The sequence below is a fragment of the Erpetoichthys calabaricus genome, chromosome 2, assembly GCF_900747795.2.
Source record: "Erpetoichthys calabaricus chromosome 2, fErpCal1.3, whole genome shotgun sequence".
NCBI classification, from domain to species: Eukaryota; Metazoa; Chordata; class Cladistia; order Polypteriformes; family Polypteridae; genus Erpetoichthys; species Erpetoichthys calabaricus.
Genome location: NC_041395.2, coordinates 218,481,692 through 218,505,965, shown reverse-complemented (window position 1 = coordinate 218,505,965; position 24,274 = coordinate 218,481,692). Strand labels below are relative to the sequence as shown.

At 39.3% G+C, this 24,274-nt stretch overlaps 1 protein-coding gene and 1 long non-coding RNA gene across 2 annotated transcripts in view; one reads left to right on the top strand and one right to left on the bottom strand.

Moving 5' to 3' along the window:
- Nucleotides 1–2,693: 2,693 nt before the first annotated feature.
- Nucleotides 2,694–10,757, bottom strand: LOC114646815 (uncharacterized). Its single transcript, XR_007934088.1, has 2 exons — nucleotides 10,689–10,757; nucleotides 2,694–5,573 (listed from the first exon to the last, which is right to left on the bottom strand). It is a non-coding gene; the product is annotated as an uncharacterized LOC114646815 (long non-coding RNA).
- A 77-nt stretch (nucleotides 10,758–10,834) lies between these two features.
- The window catches only part of LOC114646814 (protein transport protein Sec24C), a 115,429-nt gene continuing 101,989 nt past the window's right edge, over nucleotides 10,835–24,274 (top strand). Inside the window, 1 exon segment of the mRNA XM_051922637.1 lies at nucleotides 10,835–10,976. The gene's annotated coding sequence lies outside the window, so the exon portion shown is untranslated.

Here is a 24,274-nt window from a genome sequence, read left to right as displayed (position 1 = left end):
TTTAGAGTTTGAAAAACTGCTCGAAACAAACTAGATAAAAAATGAGATGTCAAAATGCCTGAACAGAAAGTAATACCTGGCATTTACACCTCTTAAGCTCTGAATGAAATGGTTTAAGCACAGCCTGAAAAACATGACAAGAAATTAAAGGAATAAAGCAATAAAGAATGAGACCAAACAAAAAGATAGAGTCCTACCTAAATTATGGCACCCAGCATCTCCAATCTAGGACTTTCTGATATCTTTTAGGAAGCTTGGTGAATTGAACTGGCACAAAGTTAGTTCCAATAGTTCTTTATTTAACCCGATGTGCCGTGGCAGCATTCCTACGTCAAAAGAAACAAGGCAGAAAACAACTCTCAGTAAAATTCCAGGACACACAAAAAGACAACTGTACAAATACATCAAGACAATTTACATATGCCAAGTGGCCTGACATCTAGTCTTTGGTCTGTGGAAGAATAAAAAAACATACAAACACAGGGAGAACCAGCAAACGTGTTCCACATTAAAATGCCCCTGCCTTAGATCAAATGATTCCGCTGTGTAACTCTCCTCCTAGGTAAGAGTGTGGCAGAATTTCTAAGGTTGGTCCACCTCCATCTCACTGTGTATGACAATGAACAAGTAACTTAACCTACCAAGGCTCTACTTGTATAAAATACAGTAAAACCTTGATTATCCATCACTTGATTAACCGTCAGTCTCCATTAACCATCAGGGCCAAAAAAAAAAAAAACATTGGGCACACCAGCGTCTACCTATTATTGTTCTACTACTGCTGTGAAGAATGCTGCAAGCTTTGAATATTGAACAACTTTCTCTTGTTCTAGCGTGTAGAGTTCTTCCCCAACACAACACTGTCAGTTACGTGCGTTTTGTAACTTTTCTCTTTTGTTATAATTAATCTACTATACTTTGTTATGGCCGATAAACGTACGTGTGTGGTGTTGAAATTGTCACAGAAATTGAAATTATTAAATATTTACGAAATGGCGCAAGTGTTTCAAGTATTGCTTCAGTTTACGGAATAGGAAGAACAGTGAATGATATAAAGCATAATGCCAACAAAACTTAAAATAATGGCGAAAATGGAAACCACTGATGGTAATGTTATTCTATATTAATGTTAATGTTCTTCTGTATTGTAATTTTCTTTTTAAATTCTGTTATATTATGTTTTGTTAATATATTGTGACGTGCAGGCAGCTTGCAATGTGCTGTACGGGAGCAGATAGGGTGGAATGAATGCTGTAAGTGATGGGACTGGGTGAAGAGCTTCTGTTCTGTAAGGGGTGGACATGCCTCTTAGGAGATGAGCGACAGTAGAAGTTAGGAGTAAAAGGAAGGTGCAGTAGAATTAAGTTTTAAATAGGGAATCAGGAGGCAAACATCAGGAGTGTTTGTGATATAGAAAAAAAAGAATGTGAATTGCTGGAGATAAACTGAATGGTAGGGAAAGCTTTCTTTTATTGTTTTGGAGGTGCACTCCATAACCCAGATAACAGCGTTTAAGACAGGGCACCGTTTATTACGGAAAAAAGACGCCAAGTAAAACATAGAAAACTCCAGGAGGTATTTGCTTATTATGCTAGTTATTACAATATTATATGAATTAATTAATTTTGTTAAAACTATATTATATTTTGTTAATATAGTTTTATTTTGTAAATAAATACAAATATTAGCTAAACTAATCTACTGTATATCGTTTTTAAAGTAGCTGTTCTGTTATGCATCTTTTCTTCTATTTGTCACAGCCTCAGTCCCAACCCCTGACAGATAATCAAGGTTTTACTGTATATGTAAACTGCTTGGTCACTTAAAACAAGAAATTGTGGACTTAGATCTATTTCAGAGCTAGATCTTGAGATGGTGTGCGTAGAAGGTTTGTTTGGGATTGGTTTCACAATTCAAAGTTCTCATTCCTTTTGTGCCATCACCATCCTTTTTACCACTATTTCAGTCTTAAAGTGAACTGCTACTTGATACATCAGGCATGGTCACAGTAGATATTCAATGACTAAGGTCTCCTAGCCTTCAGTGTTGATCTGGCTTTTTGCAAGGTATGCCTTGAGGCTGTCTTTCAATCACTTACTGTTACTAGTACAATTTCTCTGAACTCCACTGAGCTGGCAGTACAAGACTTACCCAGAGAGATTAATCTAGGGATGTTGATTCTGGAGGATCATGGGTTTGATGTCCTCACAGGTGGCACAGTGGTAGTGCTGCTGCTTTGCAGTAAGGAGACTGTGGAAGATTGTGGGTTTGCTTCCCGGTTCCTCCCTGTGTGGATAGCGCTTTGAGTACTGAGAAAAGCGCTATATAAATGTAATGAATTATTATTATTATTTGATACTGATTGTCTTTGTCTCTGTGGGGATGCTGGAAGTTGATGTGTCCTAATTGATACAGAGAATCCTGTAGAGGCATTGCTGATAGAATTTCTTGAGGGTTTTCAAGAGATAATGGTGCATAACCCAGGGACGGTAGTGATGTAAATGGTCCTACAGTCCATCGGGTTGGTTTCCTTATTAAGTTCGTGATTCTTGAATATCAATGATGCAGTTTCCTGAAGGAGTTGTTAGCCTTGCTGATGCTGTGGTGAACTTTCTCCTTGATGGTTATCTTTTGGAGCGGGGTATAGAAAGTGGTTAATAACCTCCACATTATTCCAGAAACAGTGATTGCTGGGAAGCTCAGCTACTTGGCCTTTGATATTTTGGTAAAGTGCTTAGGTTTTTCAGGCTTAGGATCTTACATGCATACCATAGACATGGTGGTAGAAGTAGCCTGTATGGCAACAACAGATCACAAGGCAAAATAAGCAGAATCTAGTAATGAACACGCCGAGGATATAATGAAAAAGGGAAAAGGAAAAGACTGTAAATGTAATGAGTGGTAGAGAAGAAGAGAGCCTAATAATGAAATATAGTCTTAGTAAAACAAAATGAGAAAGGGTAGTTTGTTAGACCATTCAGCTCTGTCTGATAAACACATACTTTCATCAAGAAAAAAGGACACTTTATAGATGGAAGGCTCCAAGTGATGTCAGAAGAATTCAAATTGATTAAATTATGGTGTGACAACAGTATAGAAACAAGGTGAAGAATGTCTCCTACTATCCATAACACAACCCACAGACTAATTTTAATGAATGTAAATTAGAAGTAGATTTAGTGGATAATGGATACAGTGAACTATGGAAAAAAATTAATGAACATTTACTGAAAGACTAAGAGAAAGGCTATTAAGAAAAAACAGGAATATAGAGAATGAGAATAGGGAATGTTGAATCTGAAGCAAGCAGTCCTAGAAAATGTACAAGAAAATATTGGATGGGAGGAGAAAAAACAGTGAAGAAACCTTGAGTCACAGAGTGAATGTTAGGGAAAATGGATCACTGTAGAAAGGAACAATCCATGGACAGAACAAGGACAAAGACAGCACATAAGACTGAACAATTAACTGTGGAGAGAGACAGATGAAGCGATAAAAAGAACAGGTAGAATGAAATAGAGACAAAAGAACTGATGCTTTGTACCAAAAAGACATAGAACTAACTGATATGAAAAGACAAGGGAAACAAAGACTACAAATACAAAATCACAAAGGAGTATTATGAATGGAGATTGAAAATAATAAAATTCAACAGAGAGAATATTTCAAAGATTTTAAAGGAAAGGTTAAAAAAACTCAAGAAATCGTTATGGAAAATAAAGAAGAGCTTAATATCAATCAGATGGGAGTAGAATTGTTGTAACAAGAGTAGCTGAAAAAAATTGAAAGAAGGGAAGAAAAAAGGAATGGGTGGAGTTCCAGATGAAAGGTTGAAAATAATAGGGATAGAAGGAGAGAATGAGTTAGTGATTCTTTGTAAACAACAACAACATTTATTTATATAGCACATTTTCATACAAATTATGTAGGTCAAAGTGCTTTACAAGATGAAAAAAGAAAAAAGGAAAATATAAAAATAAGATTATTAAGTAACAAAGAATAAAGTAAGGTCCGATGGCAAGGAGGACAGGAAAAACATAAAAAGAAAATTCAGAAGGCAAAAACATATATGACAATGGAGTGAGGTCTGATGACTTTTTGAAAAGTATCATAAGATTTATGGAAAAAAGGACAAATGTGATCTTGTGTAAGGGCCATTGTACCATAAACTTCACATATCATTCCTCGAAATTGCTATTGAAAATAATAAACAAAAGAACAGAGAAGAATACATCAGCAGAGATTAACTGAGATTCAAAAGAGATACAGGAACAAAAAATGTAATCGCAATGCTGAAAATCATTACTGAGCAAAGCACTGAATGTGGGCAAGATATCTTTTCTGTGTTGTTGATCATTAGACATTGTAAATTGGCTCAAATTAATAAATGTTGTAAAGTGTTCAGGACTGAAGACCGATATAAGCACTGGATATGTGACAGACAGCAAAGATGAGACTTGATGAAAGAAACAACAGGTCTTTTGATTAATGCAAGAGGAGTTAGTCATAGTTGTCTTGTGTCATCATGCAAATAAAAAACACACGGAAATATGAATATAGGAATAAAATTTGGTGCACAAATGATAAAACCAAATCAAATCTGGAGATGACCAAATTAAAAAATGAACTACAGACCATGTTGGCCTCTTTCAATACCACATTGGGGAACTTTAGAAGAAAATTAGCAAAAAGAAGATAAAATGTTATCAAGACTGAAAAGAAAAGATTTGATGGTATGATTAGTATGAAAAGAAAAGCGCATGATAGGATAGACTGGAGTTGACATTTCATAACAAGGCCCCGTCTACAGACAGAAAACTAATGAAAAAATCCTAAACAAAATGAAAGTGTTAAACCTCCTTAAATATAGTATCCATTAACAAAGGAAACTCAGTGAAGTGCAGAACGAGCAGAGAAATGAAACAAACAAAGTGAACCAACTGCAGGCTGATTGTTTCACATCTCTATCCTGCCATAAAGACTGCCCCCATTTAGTTACATGTTGTGAGTCACCCACTTTGAAACTCCTACAGTTTGTACTTTAAGTTCCTTAGATTTTAACATTCATATTTAGGCAGAAGATGCATCCTTCTTCAAGGAGTAATACAAGAACAGATACAGGTGTCCACTTCAAAATATACTCAAAACACTTATTTTGTCTTCATTCTTTTTTTTAACTAATGGTCTGTGTTATATGTCTACATCGTAGAGTTTGCAATTCTGTTAAATAACATTGCACATATAATGACTGAAAACCATAAAGAGTATATGTGGAACAATAACTTGATTTCAACTCAGGTAAAATCTTTGTGACAAATCTATCTATATATTCTAAAACAGGAGACATGACGAGATAAAGAGTATGGGCGCCTTGAAGGCAAACCACATATAATTGGTGGAAAAAAGTTGAAAAAAGAGTGGGAAAATGCAATAAGGTCTTTTCAGACAGTTGTCAAAATCATAACTGGTACAAAATGGTGATGGAGCGTCTTAAGAAGAAGTCAGACCAGAAGGGTTGGGACCAAAGGACAGTGACCTGGAAGTGACATCATTGGGACTGTCTGTGGTCTGATCTGTAGTGGAGAAAGGAGGACAAGCATTAGGCAACAGCACCAACCTTTGACTTGGGGTAGAATTACAATCAGATAAGCCTTTAACTTGTCCCCTAAGTGCACTTGTATGACAATAGCCCAGCACCATTGAGTCGGGCGGACTGAACCAACAGGTCATATACCCAAGAGACAACATCTGTGCTGGCATGGAGGTAACCTTGGCGATGTTGGATCCATAATTTATATGGCTGGAGGTACAAAAACCATCTCATGACTTGTGAATTTCACTCTTTGGGCAGGGCCATCCACTGTAAAGTTGTGAGGTCTGCCACAAGAGTGAACTCATGGCTGAGGATGTAGACAGAAGAGCAGCTTCAGTGACAGACTGCTGTCACTGTCCTGCTCCACAGACAGATTGAGGAGATCGTTCCTCCCTATACATAGTTATTGTCTGTTTTTTTTCACCTGTATTATTATCATTCTTTAATTTAATATTATTTATTGTATCAGTATGCTGCTGCTGAAGAATGTGAATTTCCCATTGGGATTAATAAAGTATCTATCTATCTATCTATCTATCTATCTATCTATCTATCTATCTATCTATCTATCTATCTATCTATCTATCTATCTATCTATCTATCTATCTAGTACCTCAGTTGTTAAATGGCCCATTTAATTGGCAAAAGCTTCCACCACTCATTATCAGGAGTTCAGCACCATCAATGCTTTGGTTCAACATGACACCAAGACCTGTGTCCGAAGTGTCAGTCTGGAGGATGAGCCCTCTGTAGACTTCTTTAAAGGAATCTGCCAGTACTCTTTTGTCATGTCAAGTGTAGTCAAAAATCATGGATGAATGGGTGTTTTGAGCTCCAATTATTGCTGGCACATCAAATTAGCCCCAAAGTTTAAGGAGTCACTTTTCATGACACAGGTTTCAGCAAGTTGTTATAATAAACAAACATGTGACTTGAAGTTCACCAGCAGCTCTGTTCTGGAATAAACTGTCCTACTCAGGGATTAAGGAATAAGGATGTCAACGACAAAATCTGTGCTACACTGAAATAAATTCTGAATCTGGATATGCGCACAATGAACTTTCAACCACTAAAATTGCCTGAAGCACTTTGAGCATGGCATATATAAATTTTGTTATTATTATTATTAAAGGTCAGAGTGGTCTCTATTTCCTGAGGAAGATGACGTCATTTGGTGCATATAGGCCGCTATTAAGTTTTTTTTTTTCCATTCTGTAGTAGCCAGCATATTTTTCCAAGCTGTAGTTATTGCAGTTGATCCCAGCAGACTAAAAAACTGATCAAAAAAGCTTATTTAGTCTTGGGAGTCAGACTGGACTCACAGGAGGTAGTGGTACAACAGAGATCACTCAAGAAGCTGCTGCATGCCTTGAACAATGACGCTCACCCTCTGTATGAGGTTTTGCTAAGCAGAGGAGCACATTTAGTAATAGGCTGAGACAACTGTGTTGCTCTAAGAAGTGCTATTTAAGGTCGTTTCTATCCTTGGCCATCAGGTTCTATAATGAGTCACCCCTCGGCTGAAGAGGTATTGTTCCATCCATCCATCCATTTTCCAACCCGCTGAATCCGAACACAGGGTCACGGGGGTCTGCTGGAGCCCATGTCTACTAAATAGTGCTGAGCTAGTCTAGCACAGTGTTTCTCGACCTTTTTGGTGTCCTGACCCACCTTTTCCTATGTAAGCTTCCTCACAATCCACCAATGGGGGTGTGTTTCAGGAGCGATCTTCACAGTAGGTGGTATCGAGCACGATGGTCGAAGAAGCAACCCACTGTGACCCACTACCATTATAAACAATAGGACTTTGTGACCCATTGGGGTGAGCCCGCAACCCAATTTTGGTTGAGGAACACTGGTCTACGAGGCACCTTAACAGACAATGATGCTATTTACAATATGCTGTACTAATATACAGTGAAAATGACTGATATCCTGCAGTGATATCTTTCATTTTAATCACTTTACTCTTAGTAAATACCTACACTGTGTTAATCTACTTGAAGATAATCCATGTCATATGTGTCATTTTAACTTCTATTACTATTGTAATTTTTTTATATGTGTATTTGTACATTTTTTGCCTGCTGCTGTAACTCTGCAGTTTCCACTGCAATTAGTAAAGTTTCTATCTATCTATAATCCATGTGTCTGTTATCCAGTTGTATGCTCAAAATGGAAAAAAACGCAAACTTTTTTTTACTAAAATATTAATAATTACTTCCAGAAAAATCAGCATACAAACATGACACATGCCGTGAATACAAACATGAAAAGCATTCCCATAATACTGTGCTTTTTTGAATTGATCTTGATCAAAGAATGAGGTGGAAAGGGAAGTTCAATGAATGAGGTGAAGATTGAGGTAGAGAGGGAGATTGTCAATATGAAAAGCACAGCATTATGGGAATGCCTTTCCCATTTTATCATGTATGCTGATTTTTCCAAACGTAACTATCTAATATATACAAGACCACAAAATGTCTGGCATCCATGCCTAAGCACAATGCCACTCAGTGTCCACAACAAGGCAGTATTGTCTGACGAACAAAGGCAAGAAGACCCACACAGAAACAGATAGATAGATAGATAGATAGATAGATAGATAGATAGATAGATAGATAGATAGATACTTTATTAATCCCAAGGGGAAATTCTTGGGAATTTATCATAGCATATCCAATGCACAGAGGTTCCTAAATATACAACATGATCAAATTAATGGATATTCTGCTATGCTAGTTAAAAATATTTTTTGCAAAAATGCATGTCTTTTGCACATTTTGAACATACTTCTGGATAAAGGACATGTGGACAATGCGACACAAGTAGTGTGTGAAATTTTTTCCTTTTTACGTGGACGTTTTCACATTATTTTTCATTGTGGTAAGTGGTCTGTGGCACTGTACAAATTTTAAATAAATAATTGTGCCCGATAATGTGCAGGCTCGGAATCAGGTGTGGGTGTGTGATGGTCCAGGGATAGTTGGGGTACCTGGCTGGTCATACCTATACGTGCAAAAGTAAGCGTCAGTCAGGTGCCTCATTCAAACCTTGGAGAGAGTGGCATATCACACCTGCACCCAGTCAGGTCAGAGGATAAAAGGAGCCTATACGGAAGAGAGAATGAGATGGGAAATAAAAAAGAAACAGACAGCGGTAAGAAGAAGAAAAAGAAGAAGAGAGACAACAGTGAGAGAGCCATGCTGAATAGAACAGAGGCAGATGGTCAGGTGTGAGCCTCAGGGCTGCAGGAGCCTGGGGCCAAAGAAGGGAACTCCTATTGACCAATTGTCAATGATTAGGAGAGGCCTGATATGCGGTGTCTCCTGCAGACCCAGAGGGACTGGCGGTGGGAGACAAGTGCGGCTTGCAGCTGTACCCCGTGATTGCTAAAGGCCTGGCAATGGGGACCCAAGCCAGGAATGGATGATTGGGTTGACTGCACTAGTCAGTAGGACGTCTTCTCTGGCTGCAAAATCCCAGTCTGGAGAAGAGGAGGAAATGTCAATTTTAGATTGGGGCTCATGAGTTTTAAAGGAACTGTCTCTGCGATTTCAACCTCAGTTTTATGGAATATTTGTTTGATGGATTTTAACCTCCACAATAACTTTGAATTTTATTGGATTTTTTATTTATTATAGATGAAGCACTGCACTTTTGAACACTGTCTTTTGATTGAATATAACAAAAGCACTTGTCACTTTTGCACCTACCCTTCACTGCATGTGTGTATCTCCTCAGAGGACTATGGACGGTTCAGGCTCAAGAGGCTCCTAGTAGCAAGAAAGGAGCATGGAGCCAATCCAGACCATCACAGCACAGCACTGGTTACCATCATGTCCTATTATATCATAAATATTTTTCTCCCCATTCTGTTTAAAAACAGGAGATTAAACATTTCTCAGCCATCAGTACAAACTATATGGTGTAAGTAACATTTAAAAAATATATTTTTTTGAGAGAAGTATTCCTTTAATCCAGTCTAGACTCACGTCGGTGTCCTGCATATGATGACAGTATCGGCAGGAATCAATCCAGGACGGGGTACCAGTTCACATTCACACTGGATCTATTTAGAGTTAGCAATCAACCTATTATAATCAAATTGAGATATAAGTGAGAAAAAAAAAAATTATCTGGACAAAAACCCAAAGAGACATGGGGGTTAAAAACTCTAAAAATGCCACACTAACCATGGTGGTATCATCAAATCACTGGTGGTGTCATTAATAGAAGATAATGGAAGTTTACATATACCTTAATTGTAAAATAAACAGTTTTGTGCTTGTGGATGATGCTTCTCTTGGAACTGCTATTTTTTATTCAGGTCTTAGGAATTATTTTTCTCAGTCATCCATTTTTCCTTTCAAAAGCTTTAGATACTAAATCGCATCATAAAGATTTTGAGGAATTCTTGGCAGTTAATTTCAGCCCTAAAATTAACAAATATACTGTAAGTTTGCATCATTTTCAAATACCATTTAGCATACATTTTGAAAAGGATGCTACTATTGACCACTGAATGTTACCCTGTAAATATCCGCAGCTATAGTTACGTTCTCTATCCTACAGCGATCCCTCCTTTTATCAATTTTCCTACCCGTTTTTCTAGTTCAAGGCTGCGATTAGACATCGGGTCCAAAGCCGAGATCGCCAAACTATCACATGTCACACTAACTAACAGACATTCTCGAATTCATTTACACTATGCCGACCAACCTAGCGTCTTTATGTCGCCATTAACACGTTCGGGGTTATATAAATAAAATGATTCAAATGAATTAGTAACTATACCGATCCGATCCCCACTCTGCCAGTGACGTCTTAAATCAAGTCTCAGCACCACACCACACCACACTAAGCATTAGTAATGCAATACGGCGGATACACAAAACCCTGTAAAAGCGATTGCATAATAGTTGAGATACACCGGGCACTCCAAAGCATAGGCAGGCTCTACGTTGACGTATGTGGGAAGCTGTCCATCTTGAACACGGTGCGTGCATAGACCAAACAGACGGAAGATTTTGAGAGGTAGAGTATTTTTTTTCTATTCATCCTTGTTTGTAAGTAGAGTTATGCTTAAACCCACCTAATTCCACCCGTCTGAAGGCGATATAGACACACAGCGCATCAGCTTTAAGGAAAAGGGAGAGGGGAAACGCGGTGGAAAGCAGCAGACTGGTGATAGTGCGCCGGCGCGTTTTTCCGGTGCGACGTGGCAGGCAGGCGACGCAGGAAAGGCCGGGGGCGGGGTCAGCAGCGTCCTCACTTCGGCGGAGAAGCGACGTTCAGATTGTAACCAAATCGGTTTCATCGCCAACCGATATCCGGTCCGGACCGGCCTGGTGAGGCCCAGTGAACTAGCTGAACTGCTCAGGTAGGGAGATGGGGGTCGGGAGACTGCTACGTACCGGCAGGTAGAAGGGAGCCAAGAAAGCAAGCACTTGGCCTTTCCTGCTTGTTACGGCAACCTGGTGACTAGGCCTGTTACAGTTCTGGGAATGGGAGAAGCAGCCTTCCTGGGGCAGGGACAGGCTCAGATCGTGAAAGTCGTCACAGCTCATGTCGCTTGAGCCTGGTTGTTGTAGTATGATCTCTATGGAGACCCTCTGGAGAAAGCTGCTAATAAGCACAGTTTAGTCGGTTATCTGTTCGGAGAGTCCGAGGCGTCCAGTGGGCCTGCTCGAGTCTGGATTACTGAAACGGTAGAACTCTTGACACTGGATGGTTTTTGCTTAAATAGATACAATATTATATTTTATAGAGACAAATTTGCTTGACATTCTCTGAACACTAGAAACTTGTTAAAGAACCCCTATTCTGTGAAATTATTTACAGCCAGTCACAGTATACTAAGATCTTATTAAACACCTATTTAATGTATATAAGTATCTTGTTTAGGAGAGGCGTGTAGTATCGCACCGTCTTGCATATAGAGTTACAGTGCTGTCATTCTTCATATAATGGAGGCTTCTTGTATGCTTAGATATTAATCAGGAGAAAGTTACTGTATATTCAACAGTATTATTTAATATAGTATGTCTCAGGGTTTGATTTAAAATATTTTAGATGGCTTAAGGACTTGGAGAGGAACATACTGTACACTGGTAAGATAATTTGTGTTTACTGTATATACCGTTCTAGTATTTGAACAGAGTATTGCTTTGTGTGGTGCTTTTGTTGAACCAAGTCATTCTTAAAAGGCTCTGTTTGCCATCCTTTTAAGAAGATGGTCATTGTTTTCTGTGCTCCTTTTTTAAGAAAGGGTCTTTGTATACAGAGATCTTGGTTTAAGAAAATATGCATATTTGATTGTAAAGCAGGGTGCTATTTAAGAGTGGGCTTTTGTTTGCGCTGAAAATGTCTAAGGTGTTTATGTCTGCATGGGGTTTTCTCTGAGTACCTCAGTTTTCCTCCCACATTACCAAAGTAGGTCAGATAAGGTTAATTGAGGACTCTAGATTGGCTTTCCATGAGTGAGTGGGCCACGAGATGGACAGGTGACCTGTCCAGGGTTGTTTCTTGCATATGTTACAGCCCCTTCAACCCCGAATGTTTATGTCATTTTGGGCTTAAGTGCAGACATTGTCTTTAAATTTTAGTGTACATTAATGTACACTTTTAAAAAATTAAATGATAACTTTGTGATATAATCGATTCACTTTATTAACCATTTATTTTATACGTATGATATGCAGAGTTTTTACATGCCATTGTGCTTCCAGTTTACATCTCCCCACCTCAGCACACGTGGCAATCGTATCAGACATAGTATATTCTGTAATAAGCAAACTCACTACTTGCCATCCCAATGCTTTCATTACAATTTCTGAGGACTTTATCCATAGATAGATAGAAAGATATATAGAACTTTATTTGTCCCCAGATTTATTTTTCAGTTTCTCCCACCCTCACCAATTTTTACCAATTCGTGGAGAGTACAAGAGAGAACAGGACCATGGACTTTTTATACTACTGGTCAAAAGTTCTAGCACACCTAATTTTTTAAGTTTTTATGGAAATGCATACAGTTTAATTTCTTAATGTTTCTTGAAATCAAGGCGTAGAACAAATAAACAATGGCAAACTGAAAAAAAGGAATCATGAAGTGTGCAAACTTTTATTGAGATTTTTGATTCATTAAAGTAGCCACCTTTTGCTGATATAACAGCCAAACTGTGGTAACCCTTTTGATTCAGAACACCAGTCACCAACTCTGCCTTCAGGAAAAGAACCCCAGACCACCACACTTCCTCTTCCATGCTTGACATTTGGTGTCACACACTGAGGAACCATCCTTTCACCAACATGACGGCATACAAACACCCTACGTGATGAACCAAAGATTTCAAAATTTGATTTATTGGCCCACAAGACTGTAGCAGTCCACAGCCAGTATTTCAAGGCCCTATTTTGGCCTTTAAGGAATGACTTTACAATTTCCACTTGCCCTGTCAAACCTGCAGCACAATGTCTTCTCTTCACGGTAAAAACCGAGACTTGCGTTTTTTGACCACTGTTCAGCTGTGCTTGAAGCTGTTGTGCTGTGAGGTGCCTATCATGGGAGCTGGGGACCCTCAGAAACTTGTCTTCTGATTGGTTTGTGACATAGGGTCTGCCAGGTCTGTTCCTATCAGAATTTCTTCCAGTTTCCAATTGCCTTTGAATTGTGTAGGACGCTGTACTCCGTGACACTTCGATATTTTTTGTTTTATTCCTCTAAATGAAAGGCCTATACTTCTAAGGGTAATAATGCTCCATTTCATTTCATTTGTTAATTGCCATTCTTGCCATTATCACTGGAATTTACAGCTTTCTAGTGTGTAGTAACACAGTCTGTTCCAACCCTGCTTTAAGACAGACAGAGGATTTTGAAGTAATCAACAGAAGTTGGGACAAATTGTTTGTTTCAACTTACAAGGTTTAATTCCCTTTAATTGCTGCAGAACATATGTAGGTTGTAACCTATTAGTTGTTCCCTGAAGGAGGCCTATTTGAAATATTCTGAAATTTCATTTTTTTCAGTTTTTGCTAACCTAAAGATTAAATTTAAATCTCTGGCAGTTTACTGCTTAACCTTTTTACCATTTTAGGTCATTCATTGCATTTCAGCTGATTAAATTTGAAGAAAAACTGAGGTGTTCTAAAACTTGACTGGTAGTTTATATGCCAATGATAAAGGAGGCATTTAATTCTATTGCTTTGCCACCTTTAGGCAGATCAGTACATAATTTGGTACAGCTCAAACTTGCATATAAATCCATTCTCCATCAGGCTGCCAACCACCACCAGTACCGTACAGGAGTGGACAACAGAGGCCGAGGAGGCTCTGTAGGATGCCTTTGAGAACACTGACTAGGATATGCTTTGCGTGTTATATGGCAAGGACATTAAGGGACTCTGCCATTGTATCACAGATTACATCAAGTTTTGTGTGAATAACGTAGTCCCCACAAAGACAGTTCGCCGTTTTCCCAACAACAACCATGGATCACAAAACCCTACTGAATATGAAGAAGAGAACATTCAGGGCTGGATATATAGATGAAATCAAGCAGGTGCAGTCTGAACTGAAGAAGCAGCTTTGTGAGGGGAAAGCTCAGTACAGAGACGAACTTGAGTACAAGTTACAAAAAAACAGCATGAAGGAAAGAAGGAGGTACGGGGTTAATGAACCGAATCAGTTCCTCAACAATCAGTACACCCCTCCCAACACTGTTAGCCTCTGTGTGGAAGCTGTAGAAGGTCCAGAATCCCAACTACCAAATGCAACCTGCACAACCTTCCCCTTCAATGACATCACTCCTGTGCTCTCCAGTCCACCTCTACTTCCTGGACTGTGTACCTCTGCTGATCAGCTGAGGAGAGAGCTGGAAAAACTCTGCTGGGACAGCTCTGTAAGGTCTTTTTGACATCCTTTCCCTGAAGTTGAAGAATGTTCCCCAGCTGTGGAAAACATCCAGTGTGGTCTCAGTGTCAAAGAAAGTGCATTCCAGTGATCCCAAAGACTTCAGGTAGTTGCTCTTACTTCATACATCATGAAGACCTTTGAGAGGCTGCTCTTAAAACAGCTATGACCACGGTTTCAGAAATATCTGGATCTTATGCAGTTTGCCTACCTGGCACATATATGTGTGGAGGATGCTCTGATCTACAGGTTCCACGTTGCCTACTCCCACTTGGACAAAGCCAGCACCATATTTAGGGTCATGTTCCTTGATTTTTTTTTTCCCAAATTCCTTTAACACCATTTTGCCTCATCAACTTGCTAAAAAGCTTAAGGCTTTGCATCTTCGATGCCCCCACTGCCTCCTGTTTTATGGACTACATGATCAACAGACAGCAGTTTGTGAGGCAGAAGAACTGTGTAGCAGAAATGGTGGTGTGTGATACTTGAGCACCTCAAGGAACTGTCCTGTCTCCCTTTCTGTTTACCCTCATCACAACAGACTTCCAGCTCAATACCAGCACTTGCCATCTACAGACATTTTCAGTTGACTCCTCCATTATAGGCTAGATTACTGAGTTGTCTCCATTGTTAAAGGAAGGTTGTGGAGGACTTTGTCTTGTGGTGCAGGGACAAAAACCTGCAACTCAACATCAGCAAGACAAAAGAGCTGGTAGTGAACTTCATAGGAACTATATAGGAAAGGACAGAGCAGGCTTTGTTTTTCTTACGAGATTGTGTTTCTTGATGTGGGTTGTGACATCTATGTATTTACAACTCTGTGATGGCCAGTGCAAATTTCTATGTCAGGGGTCACCAACCCTTTTTGAAACTGAGAGCCACTTCAAGGGTACTGAGTAATTCGAAGGACTGCTTGTTTGATACAAACTTCCTGAATAACACAAGTTGCACGATTCAATTTTAATTTTATTATTGTTTATTAATAATAATAAATATTCATATATCATGTCCAGTTTGTACTAACCACTACCTTTGTAACATTTTTGAACAAAGCAGGAACTCTGTCCCATGTTTGTACAAATTATCTGTTATGCAAGATTAAAAAAAAATCAACTCTATCACATTTTTAAATGAATCCTATCACATTTGCCCTAATCACCAAATCTGTAGCATTTTAAACAGATGATCACATCTGTTATTATTTTTCAACAAATCATTTTTCTCGTTTTTGCACAGTATCTGAGTTTAACATTGCCTTGGTGTTTCAGTGAAAACATCTATCTCTTTCTTTGTCTGTAAATGTCTGTTAGTGGGAAGCTTGGCATTGCATGCTGTTCACCAGTGTACTGTAATCTGGGGTATAATTTGACACTGCAACTCTGAGTGAGTCTTGTAGAAGTGCATCAGTAAGGCGTGGTCTGTATTTGTTTTTGATGAAGTTCATGTCAGAAAAGGCTGATTCTCAGAGAGAGGTTGAACCAAAAAGGCAGGCAACTGTCATAGCTGCTGTGCATATACCTTTATACTTTTCTCTCTCCACAAGACACCAAATGTTTGGTGCACCCTGATGGGTTTTGAGGTGGGGGTCATTTTGCAACATTAGAATTTCAATCTCCACCTGTCTAGCATCCAAGCTGAATGTTACACTTAGCAATGCATGTCATGTCCAATTGCATGAATGACACACATGGCTCAAGTTGATCAAAGTCACAAAACCTGTTTTCAAACTCTTGTCCAAGTCAGTTTATGACTTGATAGTACTTTTCTACAGCTTTGTTAGAAGCTCCAGATGCAGAAGCATTGTCATTCAGCACTGACTGCACAGAGGGAAAGTGCAGCACTTTTTTTCCTCTGTAAATGCACAGACAAAATGTTCATCTTGGCTTTAAATGAATTTACATCGCTTATCGTGTCTGCGACAGTCTTACCTTTGCCTTGCAGCGCACAGTTCAAATGGTTCATCTTCCTAGTGATTACTGTTAAAAATGCAAGGTCAAGTATCCACTCCAGTGATGTCGTCGAGCAGCGAAGTGTCTTCCCCTTTGGATTGCATGAACTCTTTGATTTTACCCAAAAGTGGCAAAAAACACTACAAATCTCATCCCCTGCTGAGCCATCGGATTTCTGTGTGTAGTAACAGGTCACCATATTCATCTGACAGATCCTCCAATAGTACCTTGAATATCCTGTGTTTGGCTTTGGAGCGGATGCCATTTATGATCTTCATGACGGGAGTCCTCACATGATCAAAGCTGGTCACTTTTGCGCATATTGCCAGCTGGTGAATGAAGCAGTGGTAATGTAGAAATTTTGGGAAGTCTTTGTCACCTTTGCATTGCGAAATGAAGCCTGCATGTCAGCCCGTCTGCAGTCATCTCTACGAAGAACCTCTTCACCACATTGTAGATGTCAACACCCCTCGTTGTTGTCTTCAGAGGCAGTAGTGTCAGGAGTCCTCCTTTTGTGGAGAAAGCATCAAACACCATTCAGATAAACATCAGCTACGAAGTACTGCTGTTGTCCACAGACTTGTCGCACTGGATGCTAAACCGCCTGCATTTAACCAGATCCTGGTCCAACTGCTCTGTCAAGTTCTTGGAAATAGCCAACAGTATTCTAACCATTGTACTTGCCCCCATTTGGACATTGGAGAGAGTGGAGATGACATCGGGACCATTCCTCTCCTCTCTAAGTACAGTGTTTGCAATTATCATCATTGCTTCTTTCAAGACCGCTCTGCCCGAATAGGCCTTCTTTGCAGCTGTAAATGAAGCTTCAGTTGCTTTTTCTGACTTTCTCACCGGCCTCGTGAAAAAAAACTGCTGTTTGCCCAAAGCTGCCTTTAACTTGCGGGCTTTTTCTGCCTGTAGTGCACTGCCCAGGTGGGTAGTTAGCATGGAAGCTTTTGTGACACGTGCTGAAGTGTCTCTCCACATTGTGCCGTTTTGCTGTCGCCACGCAAATGAGACATTCACACTTCCGCTGTAGTAAAAAATAACTCTTCCTCCCAATCATTTTGAAAATGTTAAGTTTTCTTTTGCTTTTCTGACTTTTTTTTATTTTTAGGGGGTAAAAACGCGTCTAGCTCCCCAACGTAGCTGTGCCTGTTTGCTTGTCTCAACAAAGAGTGAGATGGAGGTTTGTCTTGCGCACGATATTGAACTTTGACCGCATACTACCCCCCAATCTACATCAATGCAAGTGTTATTGATTCAAAAAGAACAGCAACACACAATTAAGTCCAATTTTTAAATGGAGCTCCATGGTGTCTAGTTTTATTTTTAGAACATGCCCTGCGGGCAATTCACGCGATCCCTGCAGGTGATCAGGTGCCCACTGGCACCATGTTGGCTACCTCTGTTCTATGCTGTGTTGTGCCGGGCTAGTGACATCACTTCTAGAGAGGCCCACCAAATCAACAAGCTAAATAAAAGTGTTGGCTCATTTATGGGACATATTCTGGACCTCCTGGAGGTAGTAGCAAAAGAGAGATTTAAAACATAACTGAGTGCCATTATGAACAGTGTTGAACGTCCTGTCTCTGACACACTAACACTCGGTTCATTCAGCCAACGAATCATTCAGAAGTGTATCAGGAAGTGGTACTGAAGCTCCTTTATATCAATGGCAATTCAAATCAAACCAGACTTTGTCACATGCAAATTATAAATATGGTACAATATGTAGTGAAATGCTTAATTGCTCAACTCCAGTGACTTCATTTAAAAAGACAATAACGGTAATACATTTACAATACACTTTATGAATATAAAAAAAAATGAATAGTTATAAATATGTGAAACAATAACTGAATAAATAATTTAAAAACTTAAATAATATGATGCAGGACAGGTAGCAATAGGACATCATGTAATTCTAGGCACTTTCCTTATTCAACGTGCGGATGCACTTTCAGAAAAGCTCATCCTGTCTTTCTGAACTGGACTCGGTTTACCTGTATAATGCCTCTCAGTGATTATAACTATCAAGGCAGAAGTTTTATTTCTTTTTAGTCATTCTGGTGCATTTTCAGACCGTAATATGTATATGTGTGTGAGTGTAGGTTTGTATGTATGAGCTTCTATAAAATGCCTATTTTCTCAAACAAACTATCAACCATTGATCACCACTTTATATCATCCATCCGTCTTATATAATTTATTATAACAAGTTGTGTGCAGCTAAAACAGTTAAGAGATGGTTGATGTGCAGATTTGTATAGTGGATAAAATAACATCAAACTTCATTATCACAAAATAATGAACAGTTAGCAGTTTTTTCTTTTTATAAAGAGCCTTTTTGTGTCAGTTACAAATGCTTAATTCAGTAGCTTTTCAATTTCATATGTCGGCATACAAAGCACAAACAAAATTTAATTATTGCTATTTGGCACAATATACCTAAATTATAGTTTTCATCAGATCTCCATCATTATGTCTGGGTAACATAACCTAAAACTGTTTCCAGATGTTGCTTACCTAGTTGTTAAAGTGCTACAGCATTTCAGTGCCCAATATTATCTCAAATATTTGCGGGTACATAATGTTAACCATTTTTATATACTCTAAGAATAAAATTAAGTTGTTGTTCTTTTCCCAAGCAGTGCCATTGCCACAGTGATATCTGATCATCATTCTGTGTTTTTGATAATATTCTTGTCACAGTTAATGAGATAGCATCTGTATCATCATTGCCACACCGCAGCACCATTGAAAGCTCTTACTTTGCATACTCACCTTAACAACCAGTTTCTGTTTCATGTCCTACTTTGAAAATGATTATTGATCTTGTCCAGCATTTTTGAGTCCATTAACTGATACTTTTGTGCTATAACTTGCTCATTTTGGATATTTTTTTTGCAATATTTCAGTGTGGTAGTTTTTATGGTATCTGTGTCACATTCCACTGGGTGTAAAATGCTTTGATAGAGGCATTAGGGATACTGAGTTTGCATAGTTTTCACTTATTTTCCAGTAGTGTGTGGTGTATAGCCGGGGCCCTTCCACCGTAAAAGGCGTCTCAACCAGGGAAGGACCAGGGGAGGGACTGTATCCAGAGCATCTCCTTCCTCGGAGCGCTAGGTGGAAACCCTTCCTTGTACTCCCACAGGGCTCCATTGGAGCTGGAGTTTGGTGCAACCCTGTTGGGTTCTGTGGGTGAACCCTTAATTATAGCACTTCCAGGTGTTGCTGCCAGAACTAGGTCAGCGAACATCTGGAACCCTTCTGGTGCCTTATAAAAGAAGCCAGCAGCCACTACTCTGAGAGCCAGAGTCAGGTGGAAGATGACAAAGCTTGCTAGAGGAAGATTGGAGTCAAAGAAAGAAAGAAAGAAAAGAAGAAAAGTGTTTGTGCTTTTGTGTAGTGCTGAATTGTGCTGTACACGTGAGAAATGGGGGAAGGTGTTTCCCACAGGAAAAAGCAAAAAATAAATGTATGTTGCACCTGCACTTGTCTTTGCTTGTGTCAGGTAAGCTGGTGAGCCCCCTGGTGGTCCACATGTGTTATTTTGAAACTTAATGTCAGGATTACCCAGGAGGGTAGCAGTTACAGTATGTGTTTTTCATGTCTGTATCAAGGCCAGAAAGATTTTCTGGAAATTTTTGTTTTGACCTTTAATTCATATTTCTGCGAATAAGTCAAATCTCAAGGCACTTTTAACGTTTGATTATGGTATTTTAAATTTGCATGTGTCTTTTTTCCTTTTCTCATCTTGTTTACTGGTACTAATGTGATTGATCACGTTCTGATAACATTAAACAAGGTACAAGTAATATATGGCTACACCTTTGGTATCTTTGCCATACAAATACATGACTTCATGGACATGGCTTTTCTGGAAGCAGTTGGTAAGAAAAACTCGCTTGTCACTAGTTGTTGTTTTTGATAATAGAATTAGCCTTTGAGCTGCTATACAGTGTCACCATCCAAGATCTACTCTTATGTTTTTGTGATGGCAGTGATGTGTCGGGGACAGTCTGGTTTTGACTTAGTAAGTTTCTGACTTTGGGATTGGCTCAGTTTTACCACATTTGGTTTAATTTTCTGGTTTTGACCTGGTTGAAGTTTAACAATGGTTTTGTTTAGTAATAAGAGACAGGAAGTCACTCATTTTTTCCTGGAAGACTAAAAAACTCTGGATATGTATAGTTAATGCAATGATCTTTCATGCCATGCTCAGTTAAAATTAGACAAGGCTCTCTAGAATAGTAGAATTGTCACATGATGTTGAAAACAATTCAGAGTTTAATATACAGTACCTGTGATGCAGGCTCAGAGTACTACTGTCCGAGATGTAGGCAAACAAACGGACAAACTCCTACATCACATTTGCACATCTCTAGCTTATATTGCTGTTGAAGAATCATTTGTTAACAAAATTGTCTTTTTTTCTAAATAATAAAATCAGATTGGTAGTTAATTTGGCCAGGTTTGATTAAAAATGCAAAATTTTATAGAGACAAGGTTTAGATACTGTTATTTTTTTTTATATATAAATGTCAAACATTAGGCAAAAACAATATACCCACTTAACATTATAAGCACAGTAAAGTCTGTTTAAGGTCTGATAATAATGTGCTATTATTTAATGCCAGTGATTTATTCATGCTGTTTCATTTAACTGTTGCCATGTGAAACTCAGTCTTGCTGAAAGTGCCTTTGACGCATTGTGCAATTATTTCATCATACAATCTTTGAGCAAACATGATTTCTGAGAACATATCAATGTTACTAACCGAGAATGGTAAACCGGATATGGACGCAGGTACATGGCATGCCCATGGACGCAGGAGACATAGTGCGCAGGCGCCGACAGCGAGCGAAGTCAGATCCACTGAGAACGAAGGAGTCACAGCTCAAAAATGAAAGAGCTCAACTAACGTAAATAAGAAATGAGGCAACGCGCCCATAGGTAACGACACAGCCACACAAAAAAGAGGATTCCGCGCTGCACCCCAGAGTCAAACGGAAGAGACTACGGAGGCCCCACAGGTCCACAAAGAGAGTACGAAAGGCGCATGCGCCTACAACACACTTCTGAACTAAATTGCCACACTATACAGCATTCCCAAGCGCTTCTAACACACCTACGGAGGCCCCACAGGTCCACAAAGATGCGAGACCGCATGGATAAAAACAATAGACGTGGGCGCATCTGAAACTGCGGAAGCAAAACTGTCTCGGCTCCAAAACCAAACAGCTCGACTAACGGAGCTACAAAAACGAGCCCGCATGGACAAATACAATGTACATAGACGCCTACAACGCGCGTCTGAAACTGTGGAAGCAAAGCAGGCATGGGTTCAAAACGAACGACCACAACTGACGGAGATATATACGGAAGCAAGCCCGCCTGAATACAATTAATGAATGTAGGCGCCTACAACGTGCCTCTCAAACAGCACAGTGAATAGATAAATGGCAAAAAAAGGAATGACAGACGGCCGATAAACAATTCCGCAAATTAGCTGACAACGCATTCTGTAATGAGTCCACTATTACTGGACATTCATTAGGATTAATGAATATACTTTCTTTGTTACACTCCAATATATCTCATACATTCATCAATGTATTTCGGGTTACCCAACACCGGGGGTAGGCCAGCGAAGTGAGCAGGGGGCGGAGCCCCCTTGTTTAACCCCTTAACCGCCCTCTGCCGGATATATCTGGCATCGTTGTTTTATTGCTAACGCCATACTGCCGGAATTATCCGGCACATTTGCCTATGGTTATATGAATGCCTGGCGCATAGTATAACTGACGGTTTGGCGTGGGTATTATTACTACATTGTATTTCGACAACTCTGTGGTTGTTTTGGCCGGTTATGTGACGTGATTCGGAAGTGACAGCTGTGAATATGGCGAAACGTAAACTGACTTCAAGTGAGGCTTTGCAGGCAATTTTGGACAATTCTGATCATGATTGTAGCAGTTCTGAAGAAGATTTTAGCGACAATGATGAGCAGCAACGTGCGCTGCATGATACTGTGAATGAAGACGCATCGGATGACGGCGATGAGTGGGTGTATCCCCAGCATCTCAACTGGACTGCTGCCCGTGGTGAACTACCTTTTCTGCATCCGTTTGAGGCAACGTGTGGCTTTACTGTTGATGTAAACAATTACACTGCTGAGCAGTTTTATGAGCCGTTTGTGTCACCTGATTTGATCAGACATTTTGTTCATCAGACAAATCTGTATGCAGCACAGTTTATTGAGAAAAATCCCAATTTACCTCCACATTCCCGTGTTCGTGCTTGGGTAGACACTGATGAAAACAAAATGAAAAAATTCATTGGGATTTTGATGTTGATGGGAATAATCAGAAAACCAGATATTGAGATGTACTGGTCTACAGATCCTATGTATGCAACACCTATTTTTGCAGCTATCATGAAACGCAACTGATTCTCTTTGCTGCTGAAGTTCTTTCATTTGAATGACAACAGAAATGAGCCAAATAAGAAAGATCCAAACCGCGACCGCTTGTTCAAGCTACGTCCTTTGATTGACCATTTATTTGAAACATTTCAGTTGCCCTACATGCCAGGACCGTCAGTTGCAGTTGATGAAAGTTTATTGTTGTGGAAGGGCCACTTACAGTTTCGACAGTATCTACCATTGAAAAGGGCACGGTTTGGTATCAAGATGTTTTGCTTAGCTGAGAATTCAGGTTACATTTATAGATTTCGTGTATACACTGGCAAAGAGGATCCTATGAGTAGTATTTCAGCAGTGTTGCCAGATGAATGTAAGGACTTTGGACTTTCAGAGAAAATTGTTGTGTACCTTGCCCTACCACTATTGGACAATGGGTACACCATTTGGATGGATAACTGGTACTCCAGTTGTATGTGTTTGCCCATTTCTAGAACTTGCACAACATTTAGTGGTCAATACTGCTTGAATAAATGTAAAAAAGTAAAAAAACGAAAATTGTTCAGATTTCGCCTGGCATGGGGAATATTTAGGGAGTTGGCGGTTAAAGGGTTAAGACTGATTCGTCAAACTGAGGTATGGCCCAGACCTTCCATGAGCTATGAAAAGTCTTCCTCTAACCCATCATGACAGGTTCTTGCTTGTAATTTTCCACTTTAGTTCTGCTTTTGTGAGTAGGCATGAATTGCTGTAGCACAGAACATCATTAGAAAATGTAGATGTTACCATCAATGTGTGAAGTTAATCATTGTATGGAATGTGTAGGAAATCTATAACCTGCTTTTAACACACTGCCGCTAACATACTCGATTTCCAAACAACTGAAGGTACCACAAGCTTCTTTACAAAGTAAGGAATACAAATATTTGGTGACAACACAGACACTACATTATTCAAGAAGGGGGCATAATTTGACTCCCAGGGATGAACAAACTTTGTTTTTAGAACATTAAACACTTTAGATGAGGACAGGCCCTTCAGTCAATCAAAACTTGCCTGTGCAGTCCACTTGATTCCTCCAAATAATATTACGTTTAGTTTTGAAGGACCTTAAAGTCATGCTGTCTACTACACTACTTGGTAACTTATTCCATGAATATTCCATGAATATTCCTGTTTCTCTGTGTGAAGAAAAACTTCCTAATGTTTGAGCGAAGTTTGCTCTCAACAGGTTTCCAACTGTGTCCCTGTTTTCTAGTTGAACTCATTTTAAAGTAGCAGTTGTGATCCACTGTTCTTATTCCCTTCATACTTTTAAGCACGTCAATCATGTCACCTCTTAATCTCCTTTTGCTTAAGATGAAAAGGCTCAGCTCTATTAGTCTTT